This window comes from Rhodnius prolixus, unplaced genomic scaffold, assembly GCF_049639745.1.
Source record: "Rhodnius prolixus isolate KJV_2025 unplaced genomic scaffold, Rpr scaffold_14, whole genome shotgun sequence".
Classification (NCBI taxonomy): Eukaryota; Metazoa; Arthropoda; class Insecta; order Hemiptera; family Reduviidae; genus Rhodnius; species Rhodnius prolixus.
The window spans coordinates 9,368,662-9,387,469 of NW_027411594.1; the positions used below are offsets into that span (position 1 = coordinate 9,368,662).

The 18,808-nt window shown below is 36.0% G+C and overlaps 1 protein-coding gene and 1 long non-coding RNA gene across 6 annotated transcripts in view; one reads left to right on the forward strand and one right to left on the reverse strand.

The window, feature by feature from the left end:
• The first annotated feature begins 1,595 nt into the window (after positions 1 to 1,595).
• Positions 1,596 to 18,808, forward strand: part of LOC141451837 (Ig-like and fibronectin type-III domain-containing protein 1) — a 286,881-nt gene continuing 269,668 nt past the window's right edge. For 2 of the 4 annotated variants that reach the window (XM_074123551.1, XM_074123550.1), the window contains exon 1: positions 1,596 to 1,714. The gene's annotated coding sequence lies outside the window, so the exon portion shown is untranslated. Of the gene's footprint in view, positions 1,715 to 9,859; positions 10,085 to 18,808 lie in introns of those variants that run through there. The other 2 variants (XM_074123553.1, XM_074123552.1) reach the window with 2 other exon arrangements.
• On the reverse strand, positions 5,723 to 17,763 carry LOC141451840 (uncharacterized). Of its 2 annotated transcripts, XR_012457142.1 has the most exons (4): positions 16,838 to 17,763; positions 16,536 to 16,743; positions 8,934 to 9,089; positions 5,723 to 5,827 (listed from the first exon to the last, which is right to left on the reverse strand). It is a non-coding gene; the product is annotated as an uncharacterized lncRNA (long non-coding RNA). The 2 variants fall into 2 exon arrangements; XR_012457141.1 differs by lacking the exon at positions 8,934 to 9,089.

Sequence of the window (18,808 nt, forward strand, 5' to 3'; positions counted from 1 at the left end):
TTTATGATTAATATTATTAGATACTGTATTATTATTGTGACATTTCTTTGTTCATTGTTTTGCTATTGTGGTTTATTTCATGTTATTACTACTTTCCTCACAGTCTAAGAGGAAATATTTTGATTTTTGAGCAAATTTTTGTGAAATACCGGTGTTTACATCACAAAGTCCTTGTCCTGAAGTAGTTACTCGCTTCGTGCCGAAGTTTCTCCCTACATTTTTGTGGCGCCGGAAGTAAAGAAGGGAAGTATTACGATCGTGTCCGAATGGTTGATTTCGCGTATTCACTGGAAGTGCCGCTTTTGAGACCCCCCCTGAGTTTTGAAAAAGTGATTTTCAGTGAAATGTCCCTGTATTTGAGAGGGTGTAAACTAAAAATCGCAGAACTTTCACAAATTCTATTGTATCTTCCCAAAGAACCCTCTCCTGAAAATTTGACGATCGATATCCCCTACAACGGAACTGAAACTTTACTAAATGTATTTTTCATAATTTTTTACCATTTTTTTTTTTAAAGTGACTCCATTGATTTTCATTAATCTTCGAAACGTTTTCTTCTTGGTCTCTGACGTTCATTTGAACCATTTTGCCAGGAAAAATTCGAAGCCTGGGTTAGGCTTCCCTCTAACATATTAGTAAAATAAACGGCCTTGTATACTATAGGAGTGATAATTGTGTAACTAACTTTTCAAATTGGAATACAATTCCATAATCGATAGTACCACCTTCTGACTGGTATTTATTTTTGTCACTTTTCAGAGATTTCCATCTGAGAAAAAGTGTCATTTTTTTAGAGTAATGAGTAGTAGTTACATAATCTAAATTAATTACTAAAAATGTTTTACAAGTATTTCAAAAATCAATTAGTAAAAGCTACCAAATCATTCGCACAGGGAAATTTTTTTTTTCTTTCAGCACAATCTTACTCTCGTTATAGGCAACACTGTCATGTTACTGAACAAGTCAGCTGTAGAAGCTCCTAGTGCAAAATCCATGTTTGAATCCTCAAACCCACTCATTGAACTAATCCCACTGAACTAATCCTTTCTCTAAAACCTTCTTTATTTTGATACAGCTGTTTGAATCAGTCTTGCCAACTAAATTAACTTGCTGTCATTTAGATATCCATTTAGATTTACGTAACTCCTGTCTATTTATTTTGATTGACCTTCTTTGAAAATAAAAATTCATTCAACCATGAATGATTATTACTAATTTTTATATTTTTATTTTAACTAGTCACACTTCTGATTAATTCAATGAAAAAAGAAATCTTGATAAGAAACATGAATGCGGTCGAATAATTTTCTTTTATTTTTGCTACAAGGGCATTTATGTTAGGTAAGTCGCCGGATGTACACCGAATAATGACGAAGTGTTCGCTACGACTGGCGAATCGTATGTGTTCGATTTTACATCTCACTGAGCACAGAGGTTTCTTTATTTATTTATTTTTTTTACCAATTGGTAAATAGATTTATCCACAATGATGTAATTATTTTATTATTATTATTATTGTCTTGGTGTATATTGTAAAGTAAATAGCGGCCAAGAGGGAGAATGACAAAAATCGGGGCGCATGCGCTGGACAAGTGTACCGTTGATGTGCTGCCAGAGCGAATTCAGTCGCTCCCTTGCCTTGGTACAGTGCGTGTCGGGTCGTTCTTCTACCCACCTGTGGATTAATTAGGCTTTATTTTTTACTTCACGCTACGTGAGTTATTATAATTTTTTTTTTTTTAATAAATAATAAATTTAAATTTGTTAATTTTTATTATTATATTTAAATTTTATGAATAGGATTGAATTTTATCAGTTAATTTAAAAAAAAATTGAAAAACTTATGCAAAAAAAAAAGAAGAAAAATGTTTTTCTTTGGCTTTCAGTTCCACCTGAAACTTTTAATCTACTGAACTTTGTTTTTTGACCTTTCTTTGCCATTTTAGACTCCCCAATTCTCTTTGAGACGCTCAAATCTTTAAAAAGACATTAAAAAATAAAAATTGAAATTAATAGAGTGTCTTGAAAATCTAAAAAAATTGAAAACCGTTCAAGAGAAACTTTTTCTTTTGAAGAAAACAAAAAATGATCTGAAGGTACCTGATCCTGTAAGGTGGTTCTTTGCTCCTGTTGGACGCTTCTATGGGCGGGAACAAACAAATTTCTGTAGAATTAGCGGTCCCAATTGATTGATCTATTGTTTGATCTTGACCATTGTCTGAGAAACCTTTTTTTTTGCGAACTTAGGGATTTCTTGAAAACAAAAACCTTGAAGATGAAGCTTTAAAGGGTTTCAAAGCTTTAAACTTGACCGAGTTTTTCTCATTTTTCCTTCGGCAATTCCGGCCGCGTAAACTTTTAGAAAATTGAATTTCCAACCAAAAAAAGACGATGACGCTGAGTGACCTAGAATAGCCTTCATTTGTGAGGCTTTTACCTTGGTACTACCCAAAAGACTTTGAGTCGCTAAATCCACTGCCTTTTTAAGACAATTCCAATAAACTAGTGTTTACTAAAACACCTTGCTACTTAAAATAAATAAATTAAAAACAAAAAGATATCGCTAATCTTATCAAAGTAATAGCAGGCAAGTTTTACTATTTCAGACCCCAGCTACAGTTTTTACAGCTTAATCACAGATTTTAGATAAGTCAGCTTTTGGATAGAATTTGAGTTCAGTTAAGTTTCGGACAAATCCTAACTTGTGGACGGAACGATAATCAGAATTTCCAGGAGCTCATTTTGTTAGGCCATTTTTTTTTTCGACATCTGACCCCCCATCTAAACCCTAACTTGTGAAAGGAAATCCATTACATTTAAGTTTGGATGTGGTTAGGCTTTTCTCGTAAGTTATGATTTTTTAATGAAACTCCTAAAACTAATCGATTAGGTGGTTCGATAAAAACTTCTTTTAAGTATTTGTTGTTGCTGGGCCATTGAATGGAATCAAACCACATAGAAAAATTACTCTACACTTAGTTTTCTCTGGAGGGGGTGCGAACTAATTTGTCAAAAAATCTGTCATCCCTTGTTCAAATCTCTGTCAATCGATATTATCAATGTTGTACAAGTGCAGTGATTACTCCAACCAATCAACATAATATGCATTAATTTTTTTTTTTTGTAGTTTAAAAATATCTGAAGAAGGTCGGGGTGATGTTTGTTGAAACTTTGCAGGAGTGGGAATTTTAGGAAATACATGGTTATATATTCGCTGATCCCAGGCGCCACGGTAGCCGAGCGGTTAAGAGGCTAGACCCGCTATGCTAAGATGTATTGTTGGTTAGTGGATTCGATTTCTAGTCTAAACCTTGGACTTTATTTAATGGTTTTAATCTTGTAAGGCGCGCCATTAGCCGAGCGGTTATAGGCTAGACCCGCAATGCTGAGATGTATTATTGGTTAGTGGATTCGATTTCTAGTCTAAACCTTGGATTTTATTTAATGGTTTTAATATTGTAAGGCGCTCCATTAGCTGAGCGGTTATAGGCTAGACCCGCAAAGCTAAGATGTATTGTAGGTTAGTGGATTCGATTCCCCAGTCTAAACCTTGGATTTTATTTAATAGTTAATAAAAGAAATTTACCAGTTAAGTATGTTTGCTAGTCGTCTCCGTCCATGGCACCTAATTTGGTAGCTGGACGTAAAGCCCGCCTGAACAAAATAGGCAATTACTTTACTTTTTTTTTTTTTTTTTTACTATTCATCGATTATTGCGGCTATTGTCGTACAAGTCCTTTAATTTTAATGTCACTGTGCAATGATTCGCTGAAAATTTTAAGGGAATCTGTAAACTAGAATCGCAACTCTTTTCAACTCTATTTTATGCGATTCTTTTTTTTTTTGAACTCGATATAATATCGATCTCTATTTAGATCGATGATTCAGTGGGCGATTTTAAACCCTCCTCTGGGGGGCGATGATTGGCTGTAACAGGCCAAAAAAAAAAAACGGAAATTCGCCAATAAATGGAATCAAAATTAAGTGAATCGCTTTACTCTTATTCGATTCAATTTGATGCTCATCATTTGAAAACACTAATTAATCTTAAAACCATTTACTTGTTGGCATTCAAAGGAAAACTACAGCCAAAGAAGGCCGTGGTTATTCCACTACAGATTTCATTTCATTTTTGCATCCAAGTACGAACACAGACAAGCATGCCCCAGGTTGTGCAACACACCTTTGACAGTATAGAAACAGTTCTCAAGGTTGCATTAATATTATTTATTTTACATTATTAATAAATATTTTATAAGAACTTTTATTAGTGTACATATACTGAACTGATTCGTTCAGTTTACATTTTTTATCACTGCGTGGAAGAAGTAAAAGTATTCTATTTATTCAAATTATATTTATTTATTTAATTTTTTTGGCTGCATTTTCACAGAAAATTTGAACACGAAACCGGAAGTTCTCTGTTTGCAAAAAGAATATTACTAAAAAAAAAAAGGATGTTGCTAGTTTTCAGATTTTCACGTTTTTCTATTTATTTCCTGTTCCCACAACAATAAGAGGAAGTATTGCGATCGTGTTAAACTTACGCTTTGGCGTTTCATTCCACCGGAAATGCACGTTTTGAAGGTTCTGATATTTTCTTTTTTTGCACTTTTCATGAAAATGACCCTTTTGTTGTTCCTGGGACTCAAATAGATATACAGATTCTATTTAAAACGCTTTACCAGAAAAGCTCGATCAACCTAGTTTGGCTCCTCACTAAAGTACTACTTTAATGTAAATGCATGGTTCTATCACTTACAAAACATTAAGTGAGTAACTAAAACTAGTTTGAGTTTAAAAAAGTAAAGTAAGTAAAGTAATCGCCTATTTTTTCAGGCGGAGCTTAACTTAACTTATCTTGGACGAAGGCAACTAGCAAACATCTTTACTATAAATTTCTATTATTAACCATTAAATAAAATCCATGGCCTTAGACCGGGAATCGAACCCACTACCACAATACATATTAGCTTTGCAGGTCTCTCCTCTAACCGCTCGGCTACCGTGGTGCCCTAGTTTGAGTTTAAAGAAAGAGCAAGACCAGAAGTTAGGGATCACCTGAGGAAATTGACCCAAAAATAAAAATAACACTAAAAATATAGAAAGCTCAAATTCGGTGTCTGCTTTCAAGGAAAACCCATTTTGGTGTCGCGACATTTAGTAAACATTCCAAGTTTCGATAAAAAAAAAAAAATACCTTGAAAATTGTAATTGTTGTTGTCGGAGATTCACACAGATTTCTTTCTCGATTTTTTTTTCAATCGATAAAATGTTTCATATAAATCGATAAATTTTTTTTATAAAATATCAAAATTAAAATCATTTGATGATTCGATAAGTTCGGCTTGCTCATTTCAACAGGTATTTCGTCGAAGCATATTGCAATAAAACGCCCTAGGTAAATTTATGATACGATATTTTGTTTACTAAATTTTGTTAATATTTTACAGCTAAATTATCGTACATCTTTTAAGCTAATCTTCGTTCAAAAAGAAAAAAATAAAGAAACATGAAAAGAATAATTATTATTTGAAAGTTGCTGGAATATGATTACAAGTGAATCGAGGGACGCCTTGGTGGTGATTTCCATCGTATAGATTGTAGAGGCACTGGCTAACTGACCATGAAAATATTACGTAACCTCCAGCTGTGAAACAACTTAGTTATGCCAAACCTTGTTTCACGCATCTTTGTATTTCATTGCCATCTATTCGATCTATTTATTATATTTGTGTTTATTCTTTTTTTTTTTTTGTTATTGTTATTGTCATTTGTGTTTTAGAGTCTCTTTATCTCATAATCTCTTTGCACTACATTTCTCTCCCTGTGATGTCAAGCAATATAAATAAATAAACATATAAAAATTATTTTTTTCTGATTAACTTTTAATTCAAAGCAAAAAAGGACCAAAATATTTGATGCCATAGTCGTCACCATGGAAATTGAGGATCGTGCTTAAGCTGTATTTAATTTGTTTTGACTGAAAACTAAGTTTTGAGACAACCTAAAAATGGCGTTCACCCAGAATGAGTAAAATTATAGGATTGAAACTTTTCCATGCACTTTTCACTTATTGCTCGCGAAAAGAAACTCCAGGCATCTGTTTGAGTTTTTCCATTTTCAGTTATCGCTAGAAATTTCCCTTCCTTGGCCTCCTCCCTACGAATCCGTAAAAGTGATTTTTAGGAAATTGTAAGAGTGTGAACACTTGGCTGGAAAAAAAAAGCAAAACTTCCTTAGCTAGCAACCGGAAATAGCACTTTACAGAGTGGATTCATCACTATTTACTCGATTTTTCGAACTATTTTCTTTAAACTAAGCACACTCGTGTTGGTTTAAACATTTTAGCGGAAAATTCGGTTAAGGGCCTTCCTTTGAGATGGAGAGGGAGAATTGCTTTCCTCTAAAACTGTGGTCGCCAAAGTGGTCTATTTAACAAAAGTAGGGGATCGATCTGAGCCAGGGGGTCGATTGGGGGTCTTATTTATAATTACTTATTATTTAATAAATATTAAGGTATTCAAATTTCAACATTCAAGATATTTTTCATAAAACTATTTGTTACACAAGGTAAAAATTACTTTAATAAATGTTTAAAATCATAAAATAAATGTACAAAAACAAAGTACCTAATAGATAGTTTTATTTTTAATTAACTGAAAATTACTTTTATGGGGGGTCGATGGAGATTTCGAAAAATTATATAGGGGGGTCCATGATCAAAAAAAGTTTGGCGGCCCCCTGCAACTAAAATATGACGTGAGGGCTTGTTGCTTTGATATCTTCAAGACAGGATTAATGTGTGGGGACTTTTCCTGCTCAGAAGGAAGTCCACTACCGGAACTACTGCTCTAATGAATACATTTCCCTTTTTGATTCGAAAGTAGCTCCTTTGATTCTTTCCTCGACTTCCTGACTCTCACATGGGTCTATAACTGTTCTGGGATTCTTTGTTTTAGGGTTGTTCCACTGAGGGATGAAGTGTGTGTGTGGATCAGAAACCGGAAGTAGTGTTGAAATCGTATTTTTCGTTGGTGTTTATTTAAATTATTAGTTTTTAAAAAGTTAAGTTTTTATAATTCGAATTCAGTAGCGTGAGTTTTGGACGTCGTCGGCTGATATGAAGATGGGAACGTCTCTGATTGGTTGTAATTCCAACTGGACGGCCTCTTGGGATCGATTAGCCAACCATTTCCGTTGTTTCTAATTCAAGTAAAGTATTGATTTCCTTTCTTGTTAAAGGCTTCACCTTACAAGCCACCTGGACTTGGCCATCACCTTGGTGTAAAGTAAAGGACTGCCCATTCTGTTAGCCTTCAAAACCTTTCTGTCTGTCATCTGTCCAGGTTTTAATTTTTTCTTTTATTGTGAATACATCTGTTTTTAACAGTCTTGGACAACGTACAAAGCGCATTGGTCACAAAGTTGACTTGGGCTCAAAAAGTCGTATCCTGTATTTGATAGCTTTTGTTCTCGGAAATATCTTTTGGACTTTCAACTCAACTCAACTGTTGCACTACGGCCCTTGTAGGACCTTGGTCTCCGCCAGTACCTGACCCTAAAGCCTCTCTATCCTTGAGCTCTCCTTCTCCCCTGTCTTACATTTAGTTCCCGGAGATCCTCTTCCACACCACACATCCAACGCAGCCTAGGTCTCCCCCTCAGTATCTTTTGGGGTTTAACTTTTTGTTTTCACCTGTATAGACACGACTTTTTACTTAAACCTTTGGTTAGCTACTACTGTTTGGCACCTTAGACATAATTACTTACAACAGATTTTTAGATAGCTTTCTTTTTCTGCCAGAAAATAAAAATGAAATACAAAAATTCTCGAAAAGAGATAGTTTATAGAATTTGTTTCTGATCGTTTGTTAATGGCTACCGTTAATGACTGTGCGGCACTTTGTAGAGGTGTGTCCCATTTATTCTAAAACTAGGATTTCTCGTCTTCGGAAGGTCAAATGTCTCCCTACTGGAAATTGTGGCATCTGGTAATATTTACCAGAACTCTCTAGGTTTATTCCAGTGCAATGTGGAGATTGAGTCGCCATGCTCCCTAGTGTCCTGTTACTGCTTTATTAGTTTATTGTATTGGCATCTGGCAAACCTTTAGCCGGATTTGTTGTTTTAAAGCCCCGGTATCTCTGTTGGCATGAGTGGTTGGCGGGGATAATGATCCCCATTGGGGAACCATTTTGGATTCGCCTGCGTTCCTTCCCCCTTTTTTGGTGGAACCGCCCTTCTAATACAATCTACAATCTACAATGGCTACCGTTTTAGAGTTACGATGCCCATACACACAATTTCAGCATGTTTATTCCTGAAAAACGGTCTCAGAAAGTAATATGGTTGTGACATTCCAGAAAATGCAACGTCATAAACTGGGGATGTTTGTAAACAAAAGAATTTTCTAGGCTATCAAACTACGACTATTTCTAGCCTGTTCAGTTTATAGTAGCTCGTCCTCATTCGTTCTATTTTCTTTTATCTCTCCTTTCATTTCACTAGATTTTTTTACCGTTGGCACAATACTCGTTTTTTTAAAAAATAGACTAGAGTATCTGGCGAACAGTCGATTAATGACCCCGATAATAGACTTTCTATTTCTTTACTACAGAAAAAAATTGCAGGTGGAGGGAGGGAACTATTTCGGAACATTATCGATTGCAAACTACGTGTACTTTCTCTTACACTTAAAAAGGGGACGGCTTGCGATCGTTTGGACGGATTGGGCGCATCAATTACAAAATCATTAGCATCTTCGTCGTATACCACACAATAGGTGGTCTTCCACATCAAGAAATCTCTCTCTTAATGAGCTTCATTCTTGAAAATAAAGGCGTTCATATTTCAATAAATACTCTCCTCATACAATGGAATCAGCCATCACCACGCTGTAAGACCAAATACGAGATGAGGATTCTGGGTACCTCATTACGTGCATCTCCAGTGAAAGCTATCCACAAGAACATGTGACATCACAGTACAGCCTCATCTAATTGAAGAAAGTAAAAAAGGCCAGTCTTGTCTATTCATCTCGTCTAATCTTTTAGTTGTGGTCCAGCTTAAATCTTGAAACTTCTTTACTGTGAATAAATTGCATTGAATTCCCTAATGATTGTTATTTTTTTAAATTTTATTTAAATATTTGGTAAGCGAGAAAAAAAATAAGTCATATTGCTTAAATCTAGCCGGCAATGACCTTAAAAATGAAATCGTGAGTCTATATTCAGAATTTAAACAATGTTATTGGTGTTCGCAGTGCGGGATGCGATTATCCTCTCTCCTTAAACACCCCACCACTCTCTGCGTAACAAGAGGAACTGTTTATGTCTTGTTTCGAAATTATGGCCGGAAGTAGAAGATATTTAGCTTTCCTACATTCTTCAAAAAAATCTTCTTTTTCATTTGCCAGACATAAAAAAATGTGTTATACATTTATATTATAAATCAGGGTTCCTACGTTCTTGGAACTGACAGATGTACGTACACATTTTGGTATCTTCCGTTTGCAATTTCTGTCCGGGCAAATTCATTTTAGGGTAGATGAGAATGAAAAATATTATAATAATTAGTGGGGAGCTGCATAACCTCGTACTTCCGGCCATAATTTTGAAATTTGATACGAACGGAAATAATTACTCTTGCGGTAGGAATGGGGGGAGAGAGGGTCAAAAATCAGTTTCTGCAGCTTCCGCTAAATTGCGAATTTATTGAACCCAATAATTAATCAATCAATTTAGTAACTTAATCAATAAATTTTAATGGCCAGTTATTAGATAGAGCTGTTAACGGGGCAAGTTATGGCCTAGGCCACATTTTAACAAGTTAACTTTAATGAATTCAATAACTACAGGTTAACAGGCTGCTAGAAAGGAGAGACCGGCTGTTTAAACGAAGGCTAAAAGGGTCTTTAAACGGCAGCATCGGGCCCTAGCAAGATTCTTGGTAAAAGGCCCAAGTAGTGTGTGTAGAGGAGATAGCCTTTGGTTGTAATTACCAGGGCGTAAAGGAGAGGATCCTGAAGAAGGCACTTTACTGACACTTTTACCTTTACCTCGCAGTGCGTCAGTACGTATAGGTGAGTAGCAATCCTTTTTCTGTTTGTAAAAGAAAGCAGTCTGGGTGAATTGATTTCCGTCTGATGACCTTTCGATTGTTGTAGTGGAAAAAACAAAAAACAGTTTTCTGTGGGGCGCTTCTGATAATCGGCCCTTTCAAAAGAACGTTTCCTCATGTGCTGCCACAAATCTGTGGAAAACTATTGAGAAATGAACGTAAATTTTCATCCTTAAAGAAATAAATTTTTCGTGACGGAGATTTTCATGAAATTACCTGTTACAACATGTCCTTCAATTAGAGCCGTTTACCCCCCCCCCCCCCCCCAAAGAACACGACGAAATGCTTGCCGTCCATTCTAGGCTTAAGTTTGCCTGATCATAGCCTTAGTGGGACCAAACAAGTCCATCCGCTGTCTTGCTTCTCCAAGTCTCAATTTTCTCTGTAAGCTTTTGTGCCTAGTTTCTTTCATTTTCTTCTTTCTCAAGTGCATTCAAGTCACTCATTTAATCCTTATTCCATAAGGTAACAGGGCCTTATATAACCCTACGAGAACCTGCCTGATTCAAATACTTTCTTTTCGCTAAAGAAAGGGACCCACTAGAAGTGGTATAGTTTATAGTTATTTATTATAGTTTATATTATTATAGTTTTCCTCATGGCCCGCATTGAGGAAAATCCAATCTAATTGGTTTAAAAGAGACCCTAAGAATGAAAATATTTTATTCTTCCCCCCCGTGCCCTCCCACTACTTACTGTTCTAAAAATATCCACTAATTTCATTATAATGGCAATATAATCTTGCGAATCTAAGAAATGACCTTGTCCGTCGTCCGCTCGTGTTTTATTTAGCTAAATTATTGGAAATCCTTGGAAGGATTCCTTTGGGTTGGAAAGGAATTTAAAAAAAAAGGAACAAGGAATAAATGATAACTTAGAAATTAATTTATGGGAAGAAAACAATTCTGTTTATTTATTATCTTTTCCTGTTTATACAAGATGTTTACAAAGTTTTGTTTACTTTAGAATTAAGTGTCTGAATAGCAGTTTGGGCTGAAGAAAATTTCGAGTTTTTTTGGTGCTGTAGAGAGTTGAAAACCCAAAAGATTTCTTGATATTATTATTAATAATAATAATAATAATAAAAATAATAATAATAATAAAAATAATAATAATACAAGTAAGTACCATAGACCAGCGTTTCCCAACCTGTGGTACGCGAGTTGCTAGTTGGTGGTATGCGAAAAATAATAAATATTGGGCGGACATAAAAAATTGAATCATAAAAATACCAAAGAAACGTTTTTTCCGATAATACATTATTTTAATTAATAATATTATGCAGTAAAATTGTTAATATGTACAGTAATAATTTAGTTTGTCTCAAGACATACGAGAAAATATAATAGCACATTTAACAAGGATTAAAATTGTCTTCCTAGGCGTATTTTCCCAAAATCCCGAAAACACAAATGATAACTGGATTTCAAACCCCCTTCTATAAAGAAAATTTAGGAAAAACTACATCATTATCGATAAAATGTAAAGAAAATTTAATAGAATTATCATGTGACAGAACTTAAATGATAACTATGTAAAGATCTGCTTAAAGAGACTTGATTGTAATGGAGTAAGCTCTATCCAAGCAACATTAAATTTAATTGGTACTTACAGGTAGTTGGAATGCTTAATAGATATTAATTTAGAAGATTTGGGCACAAATATAGTAAACCTAAAGGAGAACTTTGTAAATTAATAAATAATTTTGAAGAGAAAAATATGTGCGCAATTTTTAATTATTTAAAAAACGTTTTAAAACTAAGATCGTACACTTTATAAAGTTTATAAAGTGAACTTGAACTCCTTTGTAGCAGATAAATTGTATCTCTATAAAAATAAAGATAATAATAGTAAAATAACATACTCGGAATAACAAATTGCACGAAATACAATCATTTTTACGAAGTGGTACAAATTAGCATGATGTACTACCAAGTGGTACGCGATCCAAGTAAAGGTTGGGAAACGTTGCCTTAGACGATACACATCAATAAGGGGCGAGTGTTGGTCTAGTGGTCAAGAGCATGGCTTTGTGTGTAAGAGATCCCCGGTTCGAATCCCGCGTCTGACTACTTTTTTTATTTGGCATAAAAAATTGTTTATAGTAAATTATGAGCTTCCCTAAACGACACCTAATTGGTAGTTGGACGTTAAGCGTCGCCTGAAAAAAAAATAGGCGATTACTTTACACTTCCAAAAATGCGAGTATAATATGGAAGTTAATTATCTTTTTATTACAAATTCTCAGTTTAATTACAGGAAGTGAAGTAAGCTCAAGTCCTGCGAGTGTTCACTGTTAATAAAAATAGGTAAACCCACTGTCCTGAGCGGCGTTCTTTACCATCAGCTCATCAATTACATGATTACTTCTGGCTCAATGAGTTTCCGGTATTGATTAAACTTATCTCCCAGGTTGACTCGTGATTAATATGTTTCCCACCTATTTTACTCACTGTTTGGTGAGTTAATGAAAGGCGGGCGGCTTTCCCCCTCCCCCCTTTGAACTTAGTTAAATAAGTTTTTGTTTCCTTTATCTCTCTCTTGTATGACGTCACTATCACTTAGTAATTTGTCTTTGGGGGGGATTCTCCATACAAATTAAATTTAGTGTATATCGTAGCAACATATTTAGATTCATAACGGATACAATACTGCATTACTGCACTAAAATACACGGTTCCTCGCAGGAATACTACGTCAAAATGTCGTGATTCTTTGACCTCTTGAACTATGACTTCATTTTAACAAAGACGCATCACTAATTTAGTACAAATTAAATAATTACTGCCATAGAATTACAATTGCTTTATCATTTCTGCAGAAATAATGCTGGTAACACATTGTAGAACCGCACCACTGTTGCCAATTTACCATCTGGTACATAATGGTTTTCAGAATGGTACATAAAATGGGGCAAACACCTATCAGATGCTATCAACTGATTCGTCCACAGTACTGTAGTTTACTGACTGTAGCTAGATTACGTACGTTTGGTTTTTGGTATCATTATTCGACCAAATCTCCCAGATTTTACTGGTTACTGTTTTAAGTACTTCAAGGTGGGGTTTCCCCTAGATCGCTATTTTCTTGTCATCTATGGTCTGATGTTAAAGGGGAGTGAGGTAGGGGTTAAACTACTAAGCTTAAAGAAAATCGCTTTTCTTGAAGGACCAAATTTTCCGGTTTTCCTCGTTTTCTCTAAAACCTTATCAATTCTAATAGAAACGTTTTGCGTGTGAAAATTGATATTAGAGAAGAGAATATTCTGAGCTTCCTCTAACGTGCCGTTTATGGAAATGTGTACGGTTTTACCATCTACTACTACAAAATTGCTACTGTATTAAACTAAATATCTGATGTTTTGAGTTTCAGTAATCCTAAATACTGTTATTTTCGAATTAAAGATGGCTGCAGGAAGTTACTTGATCCAATTGATCAGTGGAAACTTCCTTTTTTAAAAATTTGGCTGCGCATCTGTGACTAGGATTGTTACTGTTATTTTGGACGGCGCCACATGCGTCGTCATGGACAATCTCGAACTGGTGACCTTGACCCGCCAGCAATTTAGTTGAAATAATTCGACAATCAACGGGGGCCGCTGAGTGCCCCCTAATTCCGCTATCGGCCCCTCTCCCTAACTATTTCTTTGATAACTTTTGTTTATTTAAAAAAAAAAAATACAAATACCGCAATACTATTCTCTAAAAATGAGAGATCTGATGTCAAGACTCTCAAGACTTCCTTTTACTACATAAACTATTTTTTTTTCTTTTCAAACATAGAATTACAAAATATATACCAGTTTTAACCACATCAAACCAGTCTGAACATGCACACTTTACTCTCCTGCAGCACGGGCACTTGAAAGAAGTCGAAAACTTTACACCATAACTGATTAATCAACCCCCTGAAGATGGATGATAGTCCGAAACCGGTCCAGACATGGCAATGAGCATGCTCACTAGGATGGATAAAGGATATTGTCCAGCACTAGCCACACTTTCATCGTAACAAAGTCCCAAAGCCTCCAGATTTCCCATATTTCCGCTGGAATCCTGGCCCTCACCGCTGGCTTTCCAATTTAATTTTCCAATCCACTGCTGCCCTCTTTATCGCTTCTGAAACACCTTTAATGGTCTCCTCAAATCCCTATTCTCTAGTTTTCCTCATCATAACTTCGTGAAAATAGGGCACTCCTTGAATACTAAACTAAATCTACTGAGACTAAAAACACCTTGTGCTAAATCATTTCCGCAAAGTTAGGCAATTTCCCACTATCTTAGTGCTGATTTTCCGGGCATTTATTTTCACTTTTTTTTAAGAAGAGCTCAAGGGAGTTAGAAAGAAAGAAAAGACTAAATCATACAATCCGAGTAGATTTCTTTTCCCACTTGTTGGGAAAAAGAGCAAAGCAAGAAAGAAAACTCCCTGGAGAAAAGTAATTTCCTTTTTGCCCTGGAGTCTGTCGGTCGGTCGGCCATCCTCTCACCCTGGTGTCTGTCGGTCGGTCGGCCATCCTCTCACCCTGGAGTCTGTCGGTCGGTCGGCCATCCTCTCACCCTGGAGTCTGTCGGTCGGTCGGCCATCCTCTCACCCTGGAGTCTGTCGGTCGGTCGGCCATCCTCTCACCCTGGAGTCTGTCGGTCGGTCGGCCATCCTCTCACCCTGGAGTCTGTCGGTCGGTCGGCCATCCTCTCACCCTGGAGTCTGTCGGTCGGTCGGCCATCCTCTCACCCTGGAGTCTGTCGGTCGGTCGGCCATCCTCTCACCCTGGTGTCTGTCAGTCGGTCGGCCATCCTCTCACCCTGGAGTCTGTCGGTCGGTCGGCCATCCTCTCACCCTGGAGTCTGTCGGTCGGTCGGCCATCCTCTCACCCTGGAGTCTGTCGGTCGGTCGGCCATCCTCTCACCCTGGAGTCTGTCGGTCGGTCGGCCATCCTCTCACCCTGGAGTCTGTCGGTCGGTCGGCCATCCTCTCACCCTGGTGTCTGTCAGTCGGTCGGCCATCCTCTCACCCTGGAGTCTGTCGGTCGGTCGGCCATCCTCTCACCCTGGAGTCTGTCGGTCGGTCGGCCATCCTCTCACCCTGGAGTCTGTCGGTCGGTCGGCCATCCTCTCACCCTGGAGTCTGTCGGTCGGTCGGCCATCCTCTCACCCTGGAGTCTGTCGGTCGGTCGGCCATCCTCTCACCCTGGAGGTGAATTCCTTTCATTAATGCCGACGCTGTTTTGAGGCCTACTTTTTTTGCAGTTAATCACAGATTTCTGCATCAATTTCTAAAATAACCCCTATGCATTGTATACCTTTCGAAAGGTGATTGTATGTAGATGTTTTTCATGAATAGTGCACGTTTTTTACATATATAATATTTTTGAGAAAAATGAAGTCAAAGTTTTGGGGAAAAAATTAGAAACTTGCTATTTCTTATGTTTGGGCCACAAAGTGAAATACTTAATATTATTATTTTGTAATACGAATTAGCTTATTTAAAAGGAAATTTAACCTTCTTTCTAATGAGCTTATTGAAATTGCTGTAGCTTTAATAGTTTGAGAAATATAGACAAATGTTTGCTAAAAAGTAGTAACACCTTGAAAAAACATAAAATTAAAAATATCTATAAAACGGAGCCGAATCGAGCCATAGTTTATATGGAATTTTTTGTTGCAAATGATGCCCAGAATCGCCTGCCGAAGTTACCGTAGTCTTATGCTGAACACCCTGTATAATACAATATAAACAATGTAAAGAATGAATTGTTAAAATTTGTTTAATTTGGTAAAATAATAGCATTCGTACGGTTCTACTTTGATCAATTGCAAGAATTCGGTGCTAAATTCGATCTAGGTCTATTCTTGAGGAGGGCAAATGATAATGTGTCTTTATTTATCAATTTATTTGTCTTTAAGGCCTTTTACAAACGGAGTGTCAATAAACAAATTTCATACACAATATAACAATTAAATGAACAAACTTGATAATAAAAGTAAAATAAAAAACAGTATTAATGAAATTAAAACAAAGAAACAAAAAGTAATAAAAATAGAAAAATAATATTTATAGATGTTGTCTTAAGGAAACAAGAAAATATAAAACCTGTTTAAAACACAAAAATAAAACTTTTAATAACTGAAATTATTCATTTAGTAAAAATGACCTTAACTTTAATATATTAAACGCGTAATTATAAACAATAAGTAATTTTACTTTTTCGCCACTATACAGCAATTCTAATAAATCCCTTTGTTCATCAGTGGGGCAGATTACTATTGAAATAATGAATCCTTATTGAGACAAATAGAGGACAAACAACAAACAGATGCAAGAAATCCTCCTCAACAACGCATATCACAAACTGTACACTTAATAATGTATCTATGTAAAAGAACATTTTAGTATAATGAACTGTAACTTACTGTGTCTCACGTTTTATTGTTATTGCACTATTTGTTGTTGTCACTATTCACTACTAGTTCACTATAATTTTTTTTATCAACCATTAAAATAAAATCCAAGGTTTAGAGAACGAGAATCGAACCCTTTTAACCATCTTAGCTTTGCTGGTCCAACCCCATAACCACTTGGTTATCATGTCTATATGAGTACATTTTGTTGGTGACTGATCTAGGAAAAATTGAGAATATATGTACAGAAACAAGAGATTATAATCTACATCACTTTGGTAATATATAAGAGATAGTAAACACAAATTATTTACCTTAAAATCATTAATAATTGTAACTTGTTTCATAATGTTGGTTATTAACCTTAAAGGTTAGCGTACTGTTTCAAAAATACTGAGTGGTAGGTTTCAAAATGTTCTTGTTTGTGACTAGACAGTGTTGCCAAGGTTTTTCAAAAAGGGATTTTTTTTTTTAACCTGTTTCTAAGTGAAGTAATGCTTATTTTCCAGGCAGGGTTTTTGTAACCTCCAACTAGCAATTAGTTATCGTAGAAGCACATACATTGCTATTAACATTTTTTTGTAACAAAATAAACGCGGGATTTGAACTGGCCGGCCACCCCCTAACAAATCCAGGCTTTGTAACCACTAGACCAACTCCAAGCTTTCCCGGTGTAAGTTGGTGTAATATGTTGTTTATATTGTTCGTATCTGTTTTGAAATTTGGACTGTTTTTACATCTTTGTTATGCAAATCATTTCTAGTACTAGTATGTGATGGCACATACTGTATGTCCACTTCATGAATTTAAAAACTTTATTTTTCTTGTCCACACCTGAAAACTTGTATTTTCTGGAAAAACTTTGATCCAGAAAATTTGTGCAGACTACAAAACAATTCCTCTTATTGGAGTAAGAGAGACAAATGAACAGATAAAATAAAAGATAATAAAAATGGATTCAGCTGTTTCATATTCAATGATCTGCTGGAAAACAATCTACAGAAAATATTGAAATGAACTCCAAACTTGTCCAGCAAGGTTTTTAATAATTCATAAGGATTGCATATTAAATTGAAACAATACACAACCAACAACTAGACCACCAACTACTTTGCATCACTTGCACTCTGCACTTTTTTGCATGGCAATGCAGTTGTTGTGCACCTCTAGTCTGTCTGTCTGCCTCTCTGGAGGTGACCTTAATTCCCCAGGTTTTTACCTCTGCTCGTTAAAACAGGCCGGCCACTTAACAGTTAGATTTCCCATTGCTGTTGGCAACGCTGCGTGATAAAGATATGAATTTTTTTTTTACCTTATTATTTCGCCTACCATCGGCTACAATCGGGTTTTTGGTTTATACATTTATTTCCGTAGAGGAAATTTATTGCGATTGTGAGTTTTCCAGTTATTTTGATTATCTGAAGTTTCTTTTCCGAGGTTTTCGAGAAAATGGCGTCCAAGGTTATCTTCATCCTTCGGGTACTCTCACGACATATATTTAAAAATTTTGCTTGAAACATTTTACGGGAAAATACATTTTGGGATTTCTAGCATTCCTCCAAACTAAAGGATGATTTCGCTGAATTGGATGAATAGCGTCTATTTTTATATTCACACTTGCTGATTGTGATGGTGGTAACACTGAATGTGTTATGCGTTTTTAAGTAATCACATTCAGACACCTGAACATGATATTTAAGGCAAGCCAAGCTCGTACGAGTTAGTTAGTACGATAACTGGGCCTTTATCGTATTTCACGATAGAAGATCTATTATTTAGAGAGCCAGTGCCAGTGTTACAAATAAGCTGAAAGACTGTACGAACTACGAACTACCGGTGGAACTGTATGATGATTCCATATCTGGTAACCAGGTAGCGCGAGTAACCAGAGTGAAAGTCCTGCAACCTTTGCGGGTTACCACATAGCCAATACACTTGGCACAGTCACACATATCATGTGCCCCCAAGTGAGAGCTCTATCCGTGCCAATTGTCTACTCTTTTAAACTATAACTGATATTATGCTATAAAGCACATATTGTGTTCTTGTCCCACGCATTCCCCCGGCATTGTACATCGCCCGTCAGCAAACTGATACATCTAAACCGACATCTTGAATTAAACTCACGTGCCAAAGATTTTCTCCGTGAAATTTCATTTTGAGACGATTTTTATCAGAGGAAAAACTACTTCTGGAAGCCAATTTTTAAATTACATCCATTCATCATTGGTGTCCTTCATCAGGAGGAGTATCCAGAATTCATAATAAGAAGATTTTCATGGCCA